Genomic DNA, 6,348 nt, shown 5'->3' with positions numbered 1-6,348 from the left:
AAGTCAGAAGGGACATATGATTACAGTTAAAAGGGTTTGAAGGAAAACGTACAGAGAGGAATCCTATAGTCAAGGATCAAGTACAGAAGGACAAAACAGTCTTTTCAACCATTCCAAGGCAATAAAGAGAGACGAAGAGAAGCTTCACCATCGGCAAGAATACCCCAGTTAACCACCCTGCTTTAAACTAACGAAGTTTTCTTTGATTTAAAACAGGGGCAAATACAATATTTGTGTCAGGAAATACCTGGATGAGAAAAGAAGAAGTCAGGCGTCCACCTGGAGAACGAGGATGAGAATTGAAGAAGTCAGGCATCCACCTGGAGAATGAGGATGAGATTTAAAGAAGTCAGGCGTCCACCTGGAGAATGAGGATGAGAATTGAAGAAGTCAGGCGTCCACCTGGAGAATGAGGATAAGAATAGAAGAAGTCAAGCGTCCACATGGAGAATGAGGATGAGAAAAGAAGAAGTCAGGCGTCCACCTGGAGAATGAGGATGAAGAATTAAAGAAGTCAGGCGTCCACCTGGAGAATGAGGATGAAGAATTAAAAAATCAGGCGTCCACCTGGAGAATGAGGATGAGAATTAAAGAAGTCAGGCGTCCACCTGGAGAATGAGGATGAAGAATTAAAGAAGTCAGGCGTCCACCTGGAGAATGAGGATGAAGAATTAAAGAAGTCAGGCGTCCACCTGGAGAATGAGGATGAGAATTAAAGAAGTCAGGCGTCCACCTGGAGAATGAGGATGAGAATTAAAGAAGTCAGGCGTCCACCTGGAGAATGAGGATGAGAATTGAAGAAGTCAGGCGTCCACCTGGAGAATGAGGATGAGAAAAGAAGAAGTCAGGCGTCCACCTGGAGAATGAGGATGAGAATTAAAGAAGTCAGGCGTCCACCTGGAGAATGAGGATGAAGAATTAAAGAAGTCAGGCGTCCACCTGGAGAATGAGGATGAGAATTGAAGAAGTCAGGCGTCCACCTGGAGAATGAGGATGAGAATTGAAGAAAGAAGTCAGGCGTCCACCTGGAGAATGAGGATGAGAATTAAAGAAGTCAGGCGTCCACCTGGAGAATGAGGATGAGAATTAAAGAAGTCAGGCATCCACCTGGAGAATGAGGATGAGAAAAGAAGAAGTCAGGCGTCCACCTGGAGAATGAGGATAAGAAGTTAAAGAAATCAGGCGTCCACCTGGAGAATGAGGATGAAGAAAGAAAAGAAGCAGTCAGGTACCCACGTGGAGAACGAGGGAATGCAATTGAAGTGTTGAAGTCAAAAGCCCGCTCATATGATAAAGGAGCACATTTAGAATCAATAAAGCAGAGGAGTCCAACAAAATCCCCAGCAAGAAACAACGAGAGTCCCAAAAGAAAATACGGGACATAATGAAAAGGAATACGGAATAAGGCAAATGCCCAAGAGTCACCAAGATATCAAGACAACAAGAAACGCAAGGGCATGATCTAGATAAGATTTTTATAATTCCTGTACCATAATCTAGTTTAGTTTTTGTATTACCTTTGAAGTAAGGTGTAATAAGGAGGTCAGCAAGCAGTAAAAACAGCACGAAGCAGCAGTAACATCACAATCCCACGGTAGTCCCAGCTACCCAAAACTTCCCGAACTTTATTGACCTGATTCCTTTATAGCCAAGGATATGTAGGAAACCTTTGAAGCAGAGGTTCGATCAAATCTTTCAAAAAAAAAATGCTTCCCACGGAGTATTTGAACGGGCAAAAATCGCTCGTATCTGCTCACTTTATCTTTGCACGAAAACTCTTCGAGTTTCCGCACAAAGAGGGGCAGCTGTGAGCACGTGATTTTTGCCTTACGAAAAACTACTCCAAAATAAGTCAAAAAATAAAATAAATTTCTTTTACTGTGTAATTTTTGAATTTGCGTGGTGTTAAATATTTATTTTATGTCCGTAAATATTTACTGTGTCATAATAAAATGAAAAAATAAAATAAAATACATGTTGCATGCATATAGGATTTAATTATGTATTTAAAAGATAATTTAAATAAAATCACAAAAATATGCAATAGTTCTATTTTAAATATTCCACTGTGTGATTGATGTTTTGTCTATGTGTTAAATAATTGTTATAGAATAATTAATATATTTTTGTGAAGTTAAAATTATTTTATAATTAAAATTAGAAATTTAAATTAGAAAAAATGAAAATATATATATATATATATATATACAAAATCGGAGCTGAATTAAAATCCAGGCCCAAAACCAAATTACCCCCCCCCCTTAGCCCAATCTAGGCAGCCCAAGTCCGGTTCAATCCATACGAGCCAAAACGACAGCATTTGGTCGTAGCTTCTCAGGGACCGTTGGATCAAATCCAACCAGCGGTTAAGATCTCACTCCCTTACCCGTAACCCATAACCCGACCCTTTGACCCGATCCAGGCCGACCCTGAACTTAGACCAAACGACGACATTTGGTTAAGTGGATTGATCTCAACCGTGCATCTTAATTGATCCAACGGATGAGATCAATCCACCCCACCCCTATATAAAGACCAAACCCCTACCCCGGCCCCTAACCAAACACCCCCCTCGTCTCACTGTTCATCATCGTTCCCAAACTCACCACTAACCCTAGCCGCCCTAGGATCCCACCGCCTGAAACCCGGCGGCATCCAGCTGCCGGTCACCAAAATAACACCCTAGAATCCCTTGAACATCCTCTACACAGATCTAAGCTTAGTTTCCTTCGAATCAGAGCCCAACTCTTCGAATACTAAATCGAAGGTGGGTCTGGAAACTCCAACCTTTCCAATGGCTTCCACAATAACACCATAGTACCCCCTAGCATGCCTTGTTATGGATCTGAAGTTTGTTTGGCTCGAATCAGTTCCGAGCTTCTCGAATCTTCTTTTGAAGATTCGGACCAAACAAGAACAAACTCAGATCTGTTCTAAACTGACACCAAATGGCCCCTAGGCTACCCTCACCCTTGTATCATATTTGGTTCTCCTCAAATCCCAGAAATGGTTAAGTCCCAAATCGAACTTTCAAGAACCCTAAAAATACCAGACTTTTGGATTCTGTCCAGATTGAATAAAGATTGAGGTTTAATCGACCTTAGTCGAAGTATTTTCAGTGGAAAATACTTCGACTAAGGTCTGTTTGATTTCAAACAAAATCCGAAGCCAAGTTGAGTTCGAGTCTGATTAAAATTCAGAGGTACTTTTCTATTTCTGTTTGTGTATTCTGTATGTATTTTCGTTTGTTTTAATAACTTGTTAATTTTTTATATTTTTGTTTTGATTAATTCTGTCATCTTTGTCTCATGCCCGTCTATATGATCAAAATATGAAACTATTTCTGTTGGTTGTGATTATTCACAATGTAAGTAATCGATTCGATTAAGTTCGTCGATTAGTTATATTATGAATTCTCATTTATAATAATGCTGATTGAAACAGTCTGTTTTTATTGTTTTAGACTGATTATGGGCAAATGTTGTAAATAGTCAACTGATTAATACTCGTCAATTAAATCATGTTTGTTTGCGAATCAGTGAATTCAAATGTGTGTTGTATATATCATTTTCTGAACAGGGCATTGTCAGTATACTAACAATGCCCCTGTGTTTGTTTAACTTTAGTCCAATGTTGAAATTCAGTTTGATTGCTATATTGAATTCAGTATAATTGGTTGTGATATTAGGTTTAATTTCAATTTCACAAATGTTGGTTAGATACCATTGTGTTAGAAAAGTGCATTCTCAGTCAAGATTCAGTCCAGAACTTGATAGGATTGGTTATAGCTGTTTAATTCAGAAGGATAATCAATTCTGAACAATTTTCAAAATCTGTTTTTGTATCAGATTCTGATTTCCTTGAGGGCAGTAATAACAGTAAGCTTTCAGGGGTACTACTGGTAATGAAACAGTGAGGATAGTAGTGTGCTGATAGTGGAGTGTTAGTGGCTTTTAATTTAATAGGTTAATGGGAAACAAGGGGTAATGGGTTGCTGAAAATCAGGGAAAAGTTAGCTTAATGGGATTTAAAGTGGAAAAACAGATTGTTAATGGAAATTTTCTGTTTTTAAAAAGAAAAAGGGGTCCAGGAAGACCTGTATAAGATGGTGGGAATTGGGACTGATTTAGAGAGTTTTTTTTAGACAGAGAGTGAGAGAGACTTTAACAGAGATAGAAAGAGGAAGAAAAAAAATCTGAAGAAGAGTTTTGTTTTCAGAGAGATTTGAAAAAGAGATCAGATTTTAGGGAGAGAGTTTGAAAAGAAAGACAAGTTAGAGATCTAATTTTTGAAGGCATTAGAGAAAAATCTGAAAATAGAGAGAAATACACTGAGAAAAATCAGAAATAGAAAATCTGAAAAAAGAGGAAGAGAACAGAAAAGAAACAGAAAAATGAGAATACGCACTTATACGTACAATCTGAAACAGATATAGAAACAGAAAAGAAAAAAATCAGAAACATACTTTTCTTTGGATCTGTCCGGGTCTGTTTGTTTGATATTACTTGGATTAAATCTGAAAGTTTTCCCAAAAAATCCTGTTACTGTGCATCTGGGCTTCTCGGATCCTATTATTGTTCAGACTTGCTGTATACTGCTATTCTGCTGAATTTGTCACTGCTGCTACTGCTGAAATTTACTCCTTCCATCTTCATTTTCAGGTACATGTCTTTTAAATTTCATGTTGGAAAGAGATTCAACATGACTAATCAATGAAGCTCGAATTGCAATTCTGTTTTTCCATTTGTCCAAGTTCATCAGTTTAAATTTCATTTTTTGTTTCATGTTAGTTAATTAGTAGTGAATTCAATTTGATGGCTACAAGTTGATTGTCTTATATTTTTTTTTACTTTGTAATAATGTTACCCATGCTGAAATTTCATTAGTTTAGTTATCTTTGAGTTGTGTAAATAGGAAGCATGACAGAAAGTTGGCTTTTATTTACACTTTACGGTATTGTTAGATAGGTATAGCATAATATGGAAATATCAAGGAAAATATGCTATTAGTTTATTTTGTTAGTTAATTAGTTATTGTTTAAAGCTAGATGATGATTGGTTGCAATTTGCTATCTTTTGGCATAACATTGGTTGTGTTCATAATCTATAATTGAAAGATGCGTCAGTATAATCCGTTACGTTCACGATGTCAAATATGGTAAGTAGTATTGCATGCAATATCATTTTATTAAGTCAATTAGACTTGTTCTCTTTCTTAATAATAAAAGGGCTTAGGAACTTATACGATGTGAAAGTTAATAGTTGTAATAATTCACATAGATTTAGAATCAAATGGGTTTGATTATATATATATCTTCCTAACTCAATCATAGGCATAATTAATTAAATTAATTTGCCTATTGGATTAAAACAAGTATATGAGAATAAGATGAGATGTGCGAACACAAATTGCAAAACTTTATATCAATGGTAATTAGGAATAGAACTTGCACTAATTAATAATAATAAAAGTTCTTGAAAATATTCTTTCCTTTATAATTCAATTTCAGTTTCATATACAATTTATTCTTTGGTATATATATATATATGTTATATTTATCAAAAATAGTATTAATCATATTTTTATTCTGTTATTTGAATTTGAATAGTTGGAATGAATATAATTCATACTCGGAAATTATAATCAACGGGCAACCTTTTAATAGATTGTGAACTCTTTTCAAAGAATTTAAAGGCCTCTAAAATTGGAGTTCTCATGATTTTCACATAAAAATGTATGAATATAATAAACAATTTGTGAAAAATCCATAATACCATTACAAGTATTTTGCGCAATTAGGGATGCGTTCGCGTATCCCAAAGGTGTTAAAATAATTTCATATAACCCGAGGTGTGCAGTTCATTATCTAAATAAAAGGGGTGATGATGTTCCTGATTCTATTTTTAATTTTCGAATATATATTTTATAAAATCTATAACATGGACAAATTTATTGTGTACATGTACGCGTGGCACGATCCCCGGTGATTATAAAAAGTATATAACACGAATATACGTACGCGTAATTCGTCCATATAATCGTAAACAATAAGTAAAAAAGCGGTAGTAAAATCATGCAATAAAAATATATTTAATAAAATCAAGATAATTAAGCCAAGAATGAAAGCAGTTGAGCGACCGTGCTAGAACCACGGAATTCGAAAATGCCTAACACCTTCTTCCGGATTAACAGAATTCCTTATTCAGGATTTCTGGTTCGCAGAATAATAAACAGAGTCATATTCTCCTCGATTCAGGGATTAAAATTGGTGACTTGGGACGCCTTAAAATTCCCAGGTGGCGACTCTGAAATAATTAAATAAATCTCGTTTCGACTGTCCTTTAATTG

The sequence above is a fragment of the Nicotiana sylvestris genome, chromosome 9, assembly GCF_000393655.2.
Source record: "Nicotiana sylvestris chromosome 9, ASM39365v2, whole genome shotgun sequence".
NCBI lineage: Eukaryota > Viridiplantae > Streptophyta > Magnoliopsida > Solanales > Solanaceae > Nicotiana > Nicotiana sylvestris.
Note: the sequence above shows the minus strand (reverse complement) of the source record.